We start from the raw sequence: 17,638 nt of genomic DNA on the forward strand, positions 1-17,638 counted from the left end.
TGGCGGAGGTGAGGAGGGAGGGCGTTCCAGGACCACGGGAGGACGTGACCCAGGGGTTGATGGAGGGATAGGTGAGACCGAGGGACGGTGAGGAGGTGGGTGGCAGAGGAGCGGAGCGTGCGGGGTGGGTGGTAGAAAGAGAGAAGGGAGGAGAGGTAGGAAGGGGCAAGGTGATGGAGAGCCTTGAAGCCTAGAGTGAGGAGTTTTTGTTTGGAGCGGAGGTCGATAGGCAACCACTGGAGTTGTTTAAGAAGGGGAGTGACATGCCCAGATCGTTTCTGCAGGAAGATGAGCCGGGCAGCGGAGTGAAGAATAGACCGGAGCGGGGCGAGAGAGGAGGAAGGGAGGTCAGAGAGAAGGCTGACACAGTAGTCTAGCCGGGATATAACGAGAGCCCGTAACAGTAAGGTAGCCGAATGGGTGGAGAGGAAAGGGCGGATCTTGGTGATATTGTAGAGGTGAAACCGGCAGGTCTTGGTAACGGATAGGATGTGTGGGGTGAACGAGAGAGACGAGTCAAGGATGACACCGAGATTGCGGGCCCGAGAGACGGGAAGGATGGTCGTGCCATCCACGGTGATAGAGAAGTCTGGGAGAGGACCGGGTTTGGGAGGGAAGATGAGGAGCTCAGTCTTGCTCATGTTGAGTTTTAGGTGGCGGGCCGACATCCAGGTGGAGACGTACTGGAGGCAGGAGGAGATGCGAGCCTGAAGGGAGGGGGAGAGGACAGGGGCGGAGATGTAGATCTGCCTTCTGCATGTCACCAAGCCAGTTCCTCATACAGTGCCTGCATTTTCACCTCTCCAGCCTCTAAGCAACTTACTCACTGCACCTCATTCTTTCACCACTGCCATCCATCTCACACCCAAGTCCCCAACATTCAGTTTCTCAAAAGATGGTCCAGTAGACCCACTTACCTGCCTATTTCCTCACAAAGCACCTCCCAACTCTCTTCTGTGGAAGTGACTGTCAGACACAGCAGAGTCCCTTCATGGGAGACTGAGGATGTACAGAGTGAGCCTGGAGACAGGACTGTGAGCACCCAGAGGTTAGACCCACCTATAGAATTAAGGGCCCTGGGTCTTCTCAGACCCACAGTCAAGCCAAACAGAACCAGTTCCCTGCACAGAGCTCCAGCCCCCCTTTCCAGAAGCAGCTTCTGTGTCCAGTGGCCTCCTCCTCACTGCTCGCTCCCCCAGCCCCATTAAACCTAAGCCCTTTTTACACACACACACACACACAAAAAAAAAAAAAACCCAAACCAAACAAAAACCTTCCCTTTGAGGTGACAGTGCAGCCTACAGCTCCCTCTCAATGGTGGGACAGGTCTGAGGTTTGATCCGATGATCAAAATGGCACACGTAAGGTTCCTGAGGTCAAGAAATGCATTGGGCACCTGTTGTAGAGAGAATTTCTTCCCTTGGTCATCCCACCCCAACCTGTGCACTGCCTGACAATGAACATTTGGAGCTCAAGCAGGAGGGACATAAGAACACTTAGGATCATGGAGAGTAGCTGAGGAAGATTTGGGGACAGGGCAATTCCAGGAATTTCAGGGGTCATTATGCTCTTTGGTAGTAGTCATAATATGTAAAAAAAATTCTTAAGTCCGGTATTAAGCGCTGGTTCCTCAGTAAGACAGAATCGAGAAAACAGTGGATTTAGAGACAGGAGTTAAGTCTAGCAAAGACTAAAGGCAACAGGCAGGGGAGTCCATGTGGGAGGCGGAGCTGCTTTTTCTGAGCAGGGGACAGAGCAGAGTTAAATTCCTTCTCACCCGTTGAGATGTCTGAGATGGTCCAGAGGCCCACATTCCCTCGCAACAGTGCTCTGTGGCATCAGGGCAGATGTCGAGGAGAGCTGAGGGTGCTCCTGAGGGTAGAAAGAGTGGGAGGCAATGAAAACAGTGCAGTTTCTCCAAATGAGACATTCTTCTCCTGTCCTCACCCCCCCCCCCCCACCCCCCAAATCAACCCGTTTAGCTAAATGCATACAAAAAAAGGACAGCCACCAGACACCTTGGCTTCTCCATTCATCTCTACACATCCAGGCCAGGGAAGGCCTGGACACAAGGGATAAGAGGTCTCCAAAGCAATGAACGACCAAACAGGTATGTAAGGAAAGCGGTACCCAGGTACTGCTTTCAATACTCCTTATCAAACCCAGGGAGAAAGCTAGAATTCTTGACTTCAAATACCCCACACTTGCATATATCACAATGTCAATTTCTAGGACGATGCCTGCATTTTCACCTCTCCAGCCCCTAGGCAGCTTCCTCACTGCACCTCATTCTGTCTCTCACCACAGACCTCAATCTCAAGTCCCCATTATTCAGGTTCTCTAAAGAAGATAAAAGGAGACTGTAACCCTCCCTGCCTCTCCTCAGAAGTGACTGTCTAACACAGAAGAGGCCCTTCTTGGGAGACCGGGGATGTACAGAGTTAGCTGTACAGAGTTAGCGGAGAAGCAGTGTGGCTCAGTGGAAAGGGCACGGGTTTTGGAGTGAGGGCTCATGAGTTCGAATCCCAGCTCTGCCACTTGTCGGCTGTGTGACTGTGGGCAAGTCACTTCACTTCTCTGTGCCTCAGTTCCCTCATCTGTAAAATGGGGATTAAAACTGTGAGCCCCACGTGGGACAACCTGATTCCCCTATGTCTACCCCAGCGCTTAGAACAGTGCTCGGCACATAGTAAGCGCTTAACAAATACCAACAACAACAGCTCTGGTGCCGGGACCGTGAGCATCCAGAGATTAGACCCTTCTATAGAATTAAGGGCCCCAGGTCTTCTCACACCCACAGTTAGGTCAAACAGAACCAGCGCCCTGCACAGGGCCACAGCATCCAGGTCTGGAAGCACCTTCTGTGTCCACAGTGGCCTCCTCCCTTTCATAGCTCTCTTCCCCAACCCACTTAACCCTGACCCCTTTCATTCTCTCACACACACACACACACGAATAAAAATAAACAAACCTTTCCTTCAAAGTAGCAATACAGCCCACACCTGCACCTCAATAGCAGGGCAGATCTGAGATGTGCTGCTCTGTCCAAGTGGCAGAGGGATGGTTCCTGAGGCTGGGAAATACACTGAGCATCCACTGTAGAGAGAATAAGAGCTAGTAAATACCTGCCATCAATCATCCCATCCCAACGTTCCCACTTTCAGGAATTTAGGCTGTGGGATGTGTAGGAAAACAAAGTAAACTTGGGGTGGATAGTCTTTTTTTCTTTGAGCGGTTGGGTGTGAGATTAGGGAACTGTGGGCATGTTAGAAAACACTGGAAAAAGCTATTAATTTGGCACAGAAGGAAAGCTTCGAGAGGGTCATCAGGAAGGATAGAAGAATGGTTGTGAGTGAAGCACAGGTCATTGAAACTTGACGAGACTAATCTGAGGTCAGGCAAGTGAGACAACAGGGAACTGTGAGGATCAGTGTGGAATCTGTGAAGAAGATTTGGGGACAGGGCAAAAAAATTCTGTGGCTTCAGGGATCAGACTCTTGGGTAGTACTGATTGTATTTCTTGAATACTTCCCAAGTACAAACTACTGTACTAAGCACTCAGTCACCTCAGTGACAAGGAATAAGGAACACGGGGGATTTAAAGCCAGAGTTAAAATTGGGAACACAGGGTCAAGGCAGTAGTCAAGGAAGTCAAGGTGAACTCTTTTGCTGAGCAAGGGAAAGCCAAGTTGAATTCCTTCTCACTTGCCAGGAGATGGTTGAGGTGGTCGTAGGGCCCGATTTGCATCAGCTTCCCTCTGGGGCACGAAAGTGGGAAAGCTGAAAGTCTGCTGGTGCTCCTGGAGGCTGAGAAGGCAACAGGAAGAAAGGCAGACAAGTCAGTTTCTCTGAAGGACACATTCTTCCACCATGCCCAAATTTATCTATCATTGAAGATGCACGAGACCACAGCCTCTGGCACCCTGCATTCTCCACTCCACCCTCCCCCAGCCCTAGGTTAACTAATCTCCACACAGAATAAGAGGTCTCCAGGGCAACTTCTGGGACTGAAAAACAAAAACAAAAATCCTGCAAGACCCAGGAATGTTTCTACTTTCTAGACTCCCCACTGCAGCTCAAGAAGGAGGCTCCAGGGCTTTAGAGAAGAAAAAGGTGGACACACACAGTATCAACACTGACCTCATACTCCCCTGGGAGCATTCTCTTACAGCGAGGGCAAAGATCCCTTCCCTGGGTGTTACAAATGGACCAAGCAGGTCCGATGAGAGGACTCTTCACTATGCTCTACCCTACTTCTGCACTGTATCCCTCTCTCCCACAAGAAAGTAATCAGACCTGGAGGGATGATGTTCTTGACCCCAAAGATACCCCACCCTTCTCTATATTGGAAAAATCAAAAAGTCCATAGTACTCATGCCTGCATTTTCAGCCTCTAGGTGACTCATTCACTTTTCCTCAACCACGCCTAACCATAAATCTCCCCCATTCAGTTGCTCAGAAGACAATCCGGTAGACAGAGGACCTTCCCTGCCTCTCTCCTAAAGCACCTCCCTCCTCTCTTACCCAGAAGCGACTGTCTGACACAGAAGAGTCCCTTCGTGGGAGACCAAGGGTGTACAGAGTGACTCTGGAGACAGGACTGTGAGCACCCATAGACCCCTCTACAGAATTAAGGGCCCCGGGTCTTCTCAGACCCACAGTCAAGCCAAACAGAACCAGTTCCCTGCACAGAGCCCCAGCCCCCCTTTCCAGAAGCAGTTTCTGTATCTACAGTGGCCTCCTCTTGCTTGCTGCTCTCTCCCCCAAACCAGCTAACCCTAACCCCTTCCACACACAAGCGACCAAAACCTTCCTTTTGAAATGGTGAGACAGCCCACAGCTCTACCTCCATGACAGGGTAGGTCAGACCACAAAGCTGACCTCATAATCCAAAGTGGCAGAGGGATGCTCCTGAAGACCAAGAAATACATCAGGAAATCTCTCTGGAGATAGGAATATCTAATCGGAGTCTTCCCTCCATCATCCCCACCCCTAACCCGTGCTCAGCCAGGAATTGAGAGTGCTGAACTTCTTTCCCACTCCCAGATTGGGATGGGCAGAGGGGGGATGGAGAAGAAAGATTAAAGGGTTTTTGGAGTAAATAAAAATAGTAGTGGGTATCAGGGAAAGAGTTTAGCAACAAAGGGGATTACATTTTAGTAGGAAGAGAGATTTTTTAATGTCAGAATAGAATAGGGGAGCTGGGTTTGAGCCAGCTGAATAACAAAAATGAAAGGAGGTGATACAGATACAGTGAGAAGATGGCCTTAGAAGAGTGGAAGGCACCATCTGAGTTGGAGTACAAAAGAAAGGAGATCAGGCAGGAAGAGAGAAAGCGATTGACTCCGTTGAAGAGCATATTTATTGAACCCTGCGGTGGAAATGAGCAAATGAGGTTAGACGCAGTCCCTCCCCCTCATGGAGTTTGCAATCCCCATCCCCATTTTATAGATAAGATGCTTGGAGACCAGAGAAGTTAAGTCACTTACCCATGGTCACACAGTAGGCCAGAAGAGTGGAAATTCAAATCCAGGTCCTTCTGACTTTCAGGCCCATACTCTATCCCCTACACCATGCTGCTTCCTGAAGAAAAAATAGCTTGGTCTCTGTACTGCTGTAAGGGGGAAATGAGAGATGTGGGGGAGCTAATTGCAGGAAGGAGCGAGCAGAAAAATCCTTACCATGATGAATATTGGATGCAGAAAGAAGAAGAAGTAAGAAGGAGGAAACACAGCATTTAAATTACTCACCTGTGGGGGTTGGTGAAAAACAGGCAAGTCACCCCCGGACTCTTGGTCCACAAAACAGCTGAAAATTTAGACACAAAGTCAAGCCGAGTGAATTCCTACCATCATACCATGAAATGAAAATAGATAGGTCAGCTGGTCCTCAAACCCCCAAACCCAGCCAGCCCCTCCCCACCCCTCCACCACAGCTACAACTCACTGCCAATATCCCCACCTGGGGCCAAGATTACACATTCAGCCAGAACAGAAGCTCTCCCCCAAAAAAGAACAAAGAAACCCCCAACATAACTCCTCCCCACACCCCAGAAAGGAAAGCTGCTCTTCAGCTAAGCAGAAGAAGGAGCTCCATAAAGGTGGCCACTTTCCTGGAGGTTTATATGGGTCAGAGAGCTTAATTGGGAGCAGCTGATTAGGGTGGGGGCCAAACAGGAGCCAGGACCGACCAGGAGTTGCTCATCTCCTAGGCTGGAGCAGGAACACTTAGGCTGAGGGCAGGGTGGGGTCAGCAGCCTCCTGGGAGGAAAGAACAGAGGCCTCCATGGAGGAGGGGGACTAGGGTGGGGGCGGGGACCAGGCGTCTCCCAGGGACCCCCCCACCCCCCAAACAAACCCACTTTCTGGAACACCTTGGTCACAGTGCGCTAGCGGCCCCCCATTCGATCTCTTGACCAGGGGTTTGACAGTGCCGTGATTCACTTTTCCACTTACCTTTGGGCTGGATTTGGCCCTTCCTAAGGAGCAGGAGGTGGGGGCCGGGATGGGGGGGTGTCTCGGGGAGGAGGTGAAGAAGTGCCCCCCAACCCCACGGCTCAGCCCAGCCGGCTGCCCCTGGAGGGGAAGAGGGTTCTCTGCCATCGGGGGGAGGGGGGCTGCCTTTCTCTGGATCCTCTGAGACAGTATAATCATAATAATTGTGGCATTTGTTAAGCGCTTATCCCATTTTACAGAGGAGAAAAGTGAGGCCTGAACAAGTCAAGGAACTTGCCCAAGGTCACCCAGCAGAGGGTTGAGTAGAAAGACCACGGGCCTGGAAGTCAGAAGGACCTGGGTTCCAGTAACTGCTCTGTCACTGCTGTGTGACCTTGGGCTAGTCACTTGACTTCTCTGGGCCTCAGTTCCCTCCTCTGGACTGCGAGCCCGAGGTGGGACGGGGACCAGGACCCAACCCAATGACAAGAAATTACCTCATATCTACCATGGTACCTGGCACGTAGTCAGTGCTCACCAAATACAATGATGATTAGGATTATTATCACGCGGCAGGGCAGGGATTAGAACCCACGGCCTCGGACTCTCAGGCCCGGAATCTTCCGGCCTCCTCCCACTCTGAGCGACCGTTGATTGATCGATGGTTTAGATGAAGCATTTCCCGAGGGTGGAACGGTCGGTTGGTTTTCTTTATCGAATGCTAACTGTGCAGAGCCCAGAAGAGTACAGCGTCACGATATAACAGACACATTCCTTGTCCACAACAAGTTTACAGACCGGCGGGGGGACCGACATTAATATACTTCAATAAGCCTACAGACCTGCAGTTGGGAGAGTCCAGTACAACAGAACTGATAGGCACATTCCCTGCCTACAGGGATCTTAAACTCTAGAGGGAGAAACGGACATGACTATATATGAATAAAATTTACGAGTTGTACATAAGCATTGGGGAGAGCATGATAGAGTCTTTAGACGCACTCCCTGTCCACCGGGAGCTGCCATTCTCGTGGGGAAGAAGCGAAGCGGCCTAGTGGAAAGAGCACGGGACTGGGAGTCGGAGGACCTGGGTCTGCCACATATCTGCTCTGTGATCTTGGGCGGGTCACTTCACTTCTCTGTGCCTCAGTGACCTCATCGGTAACATGGGGATTAAAGAATCATAATGATAACATCGGTATCTGTTAGGCACAGACAATGTACCGAGCACCGTTCTAAGCGCTGGAGGAGTAGATACAGGGTCATTGGTTGTCCCATGTGGGGCTCACGGTCTTCCTCCCCATTTGACAGATGAGGTCATTGAGGCCCAGAGAACTGAAGCGACTGGCCCAAAGTCCCACCACCCATTGTTCTTGTCTGTCCGTCTCCCCCGATTAGACTGTAAGCCCATCAAAGGGCAGGGACTGTCTCTATCTGTTGCCGACTTGTTCATTCCAAGCACTTAGTACAGTGCTCTGCACATAGTAAGCGCTCAATAAATACTATTGAATGAATGAATGAAAGTGATGGCGTCGGAATTAGAATCCATGACCTCAGGCTCCCAAGCCCGTGCTCTTTCCACTAAGCCTCACTGCTTCTCTTCAATCCTACTCGGTCCTACTTAGATTGTGCTCCCCATGGGGGCGGGGCACCTTGTCCAACCAGGTTAACTTGCACCTACACCGGTGCTTAGGACTGTGTTTGATACAAAGTTATCTCTAAACCAGGACTGTAATTATCATTACCATATGTACATAAGGGTTGTGGAGCTGAAGGTGGGGCAAACAGGGCCTACCATAGCACGCCCCCTGCTCCTCCCTTGTACTTCAGCACAGCGTCTGCACCCAGGAAGCATGCTAGAAATAATAATGATGGTCTCTGTTTAGCATTTACTAGGTACCAGGAACCCTACTGAGCACTGGGGGAGAAAGGAGATAAGCAGATCAGACAAGGTCCTTGGCCCACTTAGGGCTCCTGTTATAAATGGGAGGAAGAACAGTCAATCATCAACTGAGTGCTTACTGTTTGCAGAACACAGTACTAAACGCTTGGGAAAGGACAATACAACAGAGCTGCTAGATACATAGAAGCAGCGTGGCACAGTGGAAAGAGCACGGGCTTTGGAGTCAGGGCTCATGAGTTCGAATCCCAGCTCTGCCACTTGTCAGCTGTGTGACTGTGGACGAGTCACTTAACTTCTCTGTGCCTCAGTTCCCTCATCTGTAAAATGGGGATTAAGACTGTGAGCCCCACGTGGGACAACCTGATTCCCCTGTGTTTAGAACAGTGCTCTGCACACAGTAAGCGCTTAACAAATACCAACATTATTATCCCCTCTAGACTTGAAGCTCGTTGTGGGAAGAGAAAGACAGACATTAAAAACGTCAATGAGAGCTGTGGACTTCAATGCTGTGGGGTGGAGCAAGGGCTGAATAAGGGGAGCAAATCCAGGGGCAGATATTCAATCTACCTCTGACAGGTGAAGAAACTGTGCCACGGAGAAGTTAAGTGACTTGCCCGAGGTCACAGAGCAGGCAGGGGACAGAGCTGGGATGACAACCCAGGGCCTCTGACTCCCAGGCCTAGACCGTCGGTCAGGCGGACCAAACTACAGCTATAAAGAAGTGATTCAATGCACTCTTTCCAAAGATCACACCCTTTCTGATCTGATGGGGGGGGGGGGTGTTGGGGCGCGGGGGGAGGGGGGGCGTTTGGGGGGGGGTCTCAAAGGTTTACAGGTGGAAAAGCTTGGGCCATCGTCCACTGTCAAGACAGGAGAGTGGGCTGGTGAAAAAGAGCCAGGTGGAAACTCTTAACTTTTCTGGTGATTGTTGCCTGAATTAGCAGAAAGCTCCTCAACCTGTTGGGCCTCCAATGGGGCTCAGTTTTCCAAACCTAAGGGTAGAGTCCAATGAAGGGGAAAGTGATGAAGCTAAACCCATCTTGGCTCTCCCCTAAACCCGGTTCAAAAAGACCCAATGGTGAGAATCGAGTCCAGAGGTTCATAACATGAAGCCAGCCCCCTCTTTGTCCAGCACCCCTGTTCTTATCATTCTTCTGGGTACCTGGGCTAAGAGGAACCCAAAATAGCAGATTCAAAGGCAAAGTCTGTGGCACCAAGCCAGTCCCACCTCTTTGGGGCGCCAGCCATATTTTAGTTCCCTGCCCCACACCTGGGCCGTGAATGCCCCACTGGGAAGACTCCGATATGGGGTTTGAGGGTGGAGACCTGCCCAGCTTCTCTCAGAGACCGTATTTTTATTGTTCTTTCTCTGAGACTGAGCCACAGAGACCCAAATACAAAGACTCGATCTGGGGTTGGAGCGTGAGGTGCTCTCAACGTGTTGCTGGCAGAGTTATTTTTACCACTATTCTGGCACCTGGACCGTGAAGACCCTAAAGGGGAGCCTAAGCTGGGGATCATGGCTTGAAGACAGTCATCCATAGGCCAGGACCCATATTTTTTTCCTTCTTTCTGGTGTCTGGGCCATGACAATCCCCAAATAAGAATTATGGTATTTGGTAAGCGCTTACTAGGGGCCAGGCACTGTACAAAGTGCTTGGGCGGGGGGGAAACAAGCAAATTGGGTTGGCCACAGTCTCTGTCCCATGTGAAACTCACAGTCTCAATCCCCCTTTTACAGATGAGGAAACTGAGGCCCAGAGAAGTGCAACGACTTGCCTAAGGTCACCCGGCAGACAAGTGACGGAGAGGGAATTAGAACCTATGATCTTGCCACTCCCAGGTCCGTGCTCTCTCCGCTAAGCCGTGCCATTTCTCGGAAGGGGAAGGGGCAAAACTCCCCCAAACTCTCAAACACCCAAAAGGGAGTTTAATCTGGGGTTTGAGATAGGTCATTTGGCAGGTAAAGAACACCTGGTATTAAAATGCAAGTCCTCTGCCTCCCAGGGTTAGGGTTAGGATTAGGATTAGGGTTATGGTATGTGTCCATCATATATGTTGGGATGAGAGTGGGGTAATAAAGGGTGTAAATCCAAATGCAAAGGTTAGGGTTCGAGTCAGTTCACACAGCAGGCAAGCGACAGACCTGGGATTCAAACCCAGGCACCCTGACTCCCGGAGAAGAGAAGCAGCGTGGCTTAGTGGAAAGATCCTGGGCTTGGTTGTCAGAGGTCGTGGCTTCTAATCCCAGCTCCGCCACTTGAAAGCTGTGTAACTTGGGGCAAGTCACTTCACTTCTCTCTGCCTCAGTTCCCTCATCTGTAAAATGGGGATGAAGACTGGGAGTCCCCCTGGGGACAACCTGATTAGCCTATCTCTACTCCAGTGCTTAGAACAGCGCCTGGCACTTGGAAAGCGCTTAACAAATACCATCATCATCATTGCAGGCCTGGACGCTTCCCCTTCGGTCATACTGCCTAAACCAAAGTTTTAGGAGAAGAACAAATACGCTCTGCCCCTAGATTATGCCCCTTAAGACGTGTTCCAGAAGCCCAGGGTCCGAGGAGCTCAGTCTGGCTCTTTGGTATACATGTTTAACCAATTGGGTATTCAGCGGTTTAGCTCCATAATTTATAACTATTTTTAGGCCAGTCTCCCCCAGTGGCACAGAATCTCTTTTGATCCTAGGAACATGTCACTTCTTTGTTTTTACTTCAGATGCTCAGCACTCTGGGGAGGGGGAGGGGGGCGCAGTAAAATGCTCTACTCCTATTGCAGATTTAGGCATGGTGGACACACCTGAAATCCAGTTAATTGATAGAAATATTAAAAAGAGTCAAAAATTATTTACACCGGAGCTATTTTGCCCCATACTAACCACCTGGGTTGCAGCGTTCACAGTTTGTGTCTGTTTTCCACATTAAAGCCATAGCTTCTGTAGGTTTATTCATTCACGCTCTCACTTTCGTCGTGAGATTCAATGCATTTGTGTGTTTCATTTTTCTGGGGCTGGAGCCCATGGCCCACAGACAGACTCCCTCCTTTGGAGTACAGCATCCTGTTCTGACTGTTCTTGCCCGTGACGATCCAAATGGGAAGACTCAAATAGGAGGTTCCTGATGTGAAGCCAGACGTGCGCTCAGAAGAGAGGAGTTAGATGCAGAGTTGGATGGGTAACCTATACAGGGTCTCGGGGTCCAGCCCCCCGTTCTCTGGGTACATCTATAGGACTGCTACTGAAGTGTTTACAATGGGCCAGGTACCGCAGTCAGCCCTAGGGTAGATACAAGCTGACGGGGATGGACGCAGTCCCTCTCCCGCATGGGACTCACCGTCTTGATCCCCATTTCACAGATGAGGTCACTGATGAGAAGTGAAATGTTCTGCCCGAGGTAACGTGGCAGCAGAGCGGCAGAGCTGGGACCAGAATCCAGGCCCTTATTCTATTCCCTAGGCCCCACTGCTTCTTCAAGGGGTCGGGGGCTCAGGCCTACCTGCTCTGCGGAGCCCTCGGCCAGCTACAGGGAAGAATGTGGTAGACCCATTCACTGACCTGCAAAATCTTGGTTGTCAAAGAAGCTCCTGACATGTCCCACCGCTTAGGACAGCACAGACCCAATCCACAAACAAGAGACCACCAACAGGCCTGGGACTGGGCTTAAGACATTTTTATTCACTGCTCTCCATGTACAGGAGACCAGAGGGTCCCGGGGCCTATCTCGGGGGGGCGCCCAAAGGCATTGGGGGATGTCCCCGGCGGACATTCCACAACCGTGGCTCGGGCGGTCTCGGCCGGGGGCATCGAGGAACAGTGAATCTGGCGCCTTCCGGGATGACTGCTGGGGGATTCCGGAGGAAGGTGGTCCATCATCGTGGAGTCGCTGTTCTATCTGCCACTGGCTTTATTTTGGCAGGGCCCGGGGTGGGACTAGCAAGAGGAGATGAAGTCAAAGGAGGGAAAGGGCACTGGGGGAGAAAGAGTCGCCAAGCATTGCCCTCCTCCCTGTCCATCCCTCCCCATGACTGTCACCTTCCCCCCGCCATCTCTCCCTCAGGAGGATCAGGGAACACTTAGCGGCAGTGTTGCAGGGAGTTCAGAGCCACAGTCCACCTCTTCCTACCCTGTCCTCCCTCTCCCCCTCACCATGCCATCTCCGCTGCCCCCCTGCAATAGGGGCCCGCAGAGACGGCCTCCGGCCACAGACGCGGACACGATCACACAACCCCATTGCCGGACATGGAAGCTCTCTCTCTCTCACTCTCTCTCTCTGCCCACATCTTCTCCTCCTTCTTCCCGGATGCTGGGACGACTGGGTCAGCTCTCAAGTTGGAGGGTAAAAATGACCTTTAGGCAAATTTTGGGGGGGTAGACCCAGGGCGGCGGAGGCGAAAGCCCTGATTTGGAGTCAGCCTGAAATTCCCTTGCCCACACAATTCATGCCACGGATCGCCGGGGAGCCCTCCTCCTCTGGAACTCTCCTCTGACCCCTCCCGTCTCGGCCCAGGGGCCGCCGGCCATGCCATCCCGGGAGAAGCCATCTCTTAAAGGGAATTCCGATTCATGGGGAAAAATCCTTAGCTCACACCTGATCTCCTGCCGAAAACAGTCGCTCGGTCTGAACAGTCGCTCGGTCTGGACCCGACACAGCCGGAAGAATCCCACTTATCTGTCGGTTTCTCCTCGGGTATTCTGGGAGTCACGGCTGAACCCCGCATCAACAGAAAAGGCAAGAGAGACATTTAGAGTCTGACCGCTGCCTGACGGGACTGCAGAGATATGGAAGATCGTCAACTCCTCGTGGGCAGAGATTCTGTCTAGCGAGTGTATCGTACCTTCCCCGGTGCTCGGTCCGAGGGTCTGCACACAAGACGCCCTTCGTGGATGGAGATCGGTTCGGTAAAGAGATGCTTCAGGAATCCGATCGTGCCAAAGCACGTAGGCTCGATTGATCATCAGACCCTTCTGGAAAAACCGGACTGCTTTAGAACAAGCAGCGAGTGAGATGTTAGGTCTAGACTCTCTAATCCTCCGCTGGCAAACCCAAAGTATGTTGGATCTGGAGTAACTCAATCGGTGTTCTTTATTGAACACTCATTTTGGATACTGAGCACTCGAGAGAGTACAAGTCGGTAGAACTAGCAACCCATTCCCTTCCCCCAGTGAGCTCACAGTCCATAAGGGGATACAGCCATGAATAGAAATAAATTCTAAATACAGACTCAAGTGATATGGGTTGAGGGAGGGGTGAATAAAGGGAGCAAATCCAAGTGCAGGTGTTGAATCCACCTGTTAGGGGTGAAGAAGCTGAAGCACACGAAGAGTGACGCTCCCAAGGTCACAGAGCTGGCAAGAGGCAGAGCTGGGATAAGAACCCACGTCCTCCATTGCCCAGGCCTGAACTTTTCTTGCTCAACAGGAAACTGCCCCAACCCAAGTTTTAAGAAAAGATAAAAAGCACCCTGCCCCAAGGTGATGCCGCTTGTAACCTGTTCAGTAGGGCCAGCGTCTGAGGGTCACGGTCCTTCTGGTCACTGTAAAGAGAATCGAGCTGACCGGAGGGAACAATACAGGTGGAGACTCTTCCGGGGATCAGCGTCAGAATGAGCGGGAGGCTCTTCCACCTGTCGGGTCTCAGATATGGCCAAGCCTCGCACCCGGGGGTAGAGTCCAACTGAGGGAAAAGTGACAAAGCCAAGGCCGTCTCCACTCTCCCTAGAACCCAGGCATAAAAATGCAACCGAGAAAATCAATTCCCAAGGTTCTGAAGCCAGTCCCTCATTTTCCTGGCACCCAAATTTTTCTTGCTCTGCTCAATACTCGAGCCATGAAGACTCAACTGAGAGAGCTACATCTGAGGTTCGTGGCACGGAGCCAGCCCCCCTTTGGCTCGCACCCATACTTTTATCGTTCTTCCCGGCACCCGCGCCGTGAAGACCCAGAGAGGAAGACTCAAATCTGGGGTTCAGGGAATATAGCCAGGCCCCCTTGCTCTAGCGCTCCTTTTCCATTGTTTTTGCCGGGTCCTGGGCCATAAAGACCCAAATGGAATAATGGAAGTCTGAGGCTCATGGCCTGAAGTCATCCCCCACTTTTGCTGGCACAGACTTTCTTTTTATTCTTCTCAACGCCTGGGCCGTGAAGACCCGAAATAGGAACACTCAAATACAGGGTTTGTGGCCTGAACTCAGCCCCACGTTTTGCCAGCTGTCATGTTACTACTGTTCTTTCTGGCGCTGGGGCCACGCAGACCCAGATGGGAAGACTCAGAGCTGGGGCTTGTGGTGGTAAGCCAGCCCACATTTTGCAAGCATTCACACGATCCGTCACCTTTGTTCCTGGGCCATGAAGACCCAGTTGGAAAGACATGAATATGGGGTTCGTGGCACAAAGCCGGTCCCCTGTTTTGCCAGCACCCTTGTTATTATCAATCTTTCAAATGCCTGGGCCATGAAGACCCAAAGGGGAGTCAAGTCTGGGCTTCATTTCATGAAGCCATACCCTCTTTTCTCACCATTCATTTTTATTGCTGTTCTCAGGACCCAGGCCTGCAAGACCCATATGGGAAGACTCAAAGCAGGGGTTCACAGCATTAAGTCATGGCCCCTTTTGCTTGCATCAGTATTTCTCTCTCCCCCTACCTGGGCCATAAAGACCCAATAATGGAGTCAAATCTGGGGTTCACTGCATGAAGCCAGAACCTCCCTTTGGCTGGCATATTTTTGTCATTCGTTCCAGTGCCCTGGCCATTAAAAGACCCAAATGATACTACTCCAACCTGGAGTGGGTGGCATGAAGCCAGACCCCCTTTTACTGGCACCCAATTTTTTAAATTTTTCTCCCCAGTGCACAGGCCATCAACCCAAATGGGAAGACTCAAATCTGGGGTCCATGGCATGAGGCCAGGCCCCTCTATTTTGATTGTTGTTCCCAGTGCCTAGGCCTTGAAGACCCAGATGGGTAGGTTCACCTCTGTGGTATGTAGCATGAAGACCAGACCCTTTGGCCAGCATCCACATTTTCTCTCTCCCACTGGTACATGGGCCATTAAGACCCAATAGGGGAATAAAATCTGGAAGGCGTGGCATGAAGCCACACCTTCTTTTGCCAGCATGCATTTTTATTATTCTTTCCAGTGCCTGGGCTGTGAAGACCCAAATGGGAAGACTCAAATTTAGGGTTTGTGGATTGAAGCCACTCTTTACTTTTGCCAGCATCCATCTTTTCATCATTCTTCTTGGCCGTGAAGACCCAGAGTGGAAGACTTAAATCTGGGGTTCATGGCGTGAAGGCAGTTCCCCCTTTGCTGGCAACCATATGTTTATTGTCGTTCCCAGCACGTGGGCCATGAAGACTGTTGGAAAATATCCCAAGTGACCTGTCAGGTTAGGCCAGCCTTTTCTTCATTATGTTGCCACAAAAGGTCAGGGGCTGTTTGGTAGCTAAAGACAAAGACCTGAGGATGAGCCCATCCTGATATTTCCTGCTGGTCCCCCTTCCCTGGGTGATGCAGCACCGAGTCTCTCCCTCTTGTCCAACCCCTCCCCTCAAGTCCCATCTCTTTGTGGGTCAGATTGGCCTATCACGTGCCGCTCTGCCCCCGTTTGTTGTTGTCTTCATTAGCCTCTCATTATATTTTGAGCTCCTTCGTTATCAACTTTGGGTCATCCAGCAGACCCTCTATGGCTGAAGAAGTCTTCGGCAAGAAGCGTTCGGCAAACGCACGTGTTGGGTTTCAAGGCTATCAAGGGTTTCAAGGGTTTCACTCCCTCGGTGAACTCATTCGCTCTCACGGCTTTGACTACCATCTCTACGCAGATAACACGCAGATCTACATCTCCGCCCCTGTCCTCTCCCCCTCCCTTCAGGCTCGCATCTCCTCCTGCCTCCAGGACGTTTCCACCTGGATGTCGGCCCGTCACCTAAAACTCAACATGAGCAAGACTGAGCTCCTCATCTTCCCTCCCAAACCCGGTCCTCTCCCAGACTTCTCTATCACCGTGGATGGCACGACCATCCTTCCCGTCTCTCAGGCCCGCAATCTCGGTGTCATCCTTGACTCGTCCCTCTCGTTCACCCCACACATCCTATCCGTTACCAAGACCTGCTGGTTTCAGCTCTACAATATCGCCAAGATCCGCCCTTTCCTCTCCACCCAAACGGCTACCTTACTATTACGGGCTCTCGTTATATCCCGGCTAGACTACTGTGTCAGCCTTCTCTCTGACCTCCCTTCCTCCTCTCTCGCCCCGCTCCGGTCTATTCTTCACTCCGCTGCCCGGCTCATCTTCCTGCAGAAACGATCTGGGCATGTCACTCCCCTTCTTAAACAACTCCAGTGGTCGCCTATCGACCTCCGCTCCAAACAAAAACTCCTCACTCTAGGCTTCAAGGCTCTCCATCACCTTGCCCCTTCCTACCTCTCCTCCCTTCTCTCTTTCTACCGCCCACCCTGCACGCTCCGCTCCTCTGCCGCCCACCTCCTCACCGTCCCTCGGTCTCGCCTATCCTGCCGTCGACCCCCGGGTCACGTCCTCCCGTGGTCCTGGAACACCCTCCCTCCTCACCTCTGCCAAACTGATTCTCTTTCCCTCTTCAAAACCCTACTTAAAACTCACCTCCTCCAAGAGGCGTTTCCAGACTGAGCTCCTCTTCTCCCTCTACTCCCTCTGCCATCCCCCCTTTACCTCTCCGCAGCTAAAGCCTCATTTTCCCCTTTTCCCTCTGCTCCTCCACCTCTCCCTTCCCATCCCCACAGCACTGTACTCGTCCGCTCAACTGTATATATTTTCGTTACCCTATTTATTTTGTTAATGAATTGTACATCGCCTTGATTCTATTTAGTTGTCATTGTTTTTACGAGATGTTCTTCCCCTTGACGCTGTTTATTGCCATTGTTCTTGTCTGTCCGTCTCCCCCGATTAGACTGTAAGCCCGTCAAACGGCAGGGACTGTCTCTATCTGTTGCCGACTTGTTCATCCCAAGCGCTTAGTACACTGCTCTGCACATAGTAAGCGCTCAATAAATACTATTGAATGAATGAATGAATGAAAGGCTATGGGTTTATGGCCAGGAATTCAGTGTTGACAGGATTGCTTATAATTTCGGGTCTCAGGGCTGTGGGTGGCAGTCAGGAATTCACTGTTGCCAGGGTTGCTCATAATTTGGGATTTTAGGATTACTTTGGCGGTCAGTGATCGGTTGTTGCTAAGGGTGTGGATAAGGTGGATCCCGGCCTTATCAATCACTGTTTTTCTAGATGGGACTCAACACAATAAGTATATATATTCAGTGACAGTCAT

At 51.2% G+C, this 17,638-nt stretch overlaps 3 long non-coding RNA genes across 4 annotated transcripts; all 3 read right to left on the reverse strand.

Moving 5' to 3' along the window:
- Positions 1-1,238: 1,238 nt before the first annotated feature.
- On the reverse strand, positions 1,239-3,071 carry LOC120638970. The gene is made up of 3 exons (XR_005661035.1): positions 2,972-3,071; positions 1,778-1,872; positions 1,239-1,396 (listed from the first exon to the last, which is right to left on the reverse strand). It is a non-coding gene; the product is annotated as an uncharacterized LOC120638970 (long non-coding RNA).
- Positions 3,072-5,530: 2,459 nt separating this feature from the next.
- On the reverse strand, positions 5,531-6,052 carry LOC114805504. 2 transcript variants are annotated; one of them, XR_003753479.2, is made up of 3 exons: positions 5,962-6,052; positions 5,751-5,808; positions 5,531-5,614 (listed from the first exon to the last, which is right to left on the reverse strand). It is a non-coding gene; the product is annotated as an uncharacterized LOC114805504 (long non-coding RNA). The 2 variants fall into 2 exon arrangements; XR_005661076.1 differs by having other exon boundaries at positions 5,550-5,583.
- Positions 6,053-11,990: 5,938 nt separating this feature from the next.
- Positions 11,991-14,041, reverse strand: LOC114805435. Its single transcript, XR_003753413.2, has 4 exons — positions 13,825-14,041; positions 13,171-13,300; positions 12,924-13,040; positions 11,991-12,265 (listed from the first exon to the last, which is right to left on the reverse strand). It is a non-coding gene; the product is annotated as an uncharacterized LOC114805435 (long non-coding RNA).
- Positions 14,042-17,638: the final 3,597 nt, after the last annotated feature.

The sequence above is a fragment of the Ornithorhynchus anatinus genome, chromosome 18 (assembly GCF_004115215.2).
Source record: "Ornithorhynchus anatinus isolate Pmale09 chromosome 18, mOrnAna1.pri.v4, whole genome shotgun sequence".
Lineage (NCBI taxonomy): Eukaryota > Metazoa > Chordata > Mammalia > Monotremata > Ornithorhynchidae > Ornithorhynchus > Ornithorhynchus anatinus.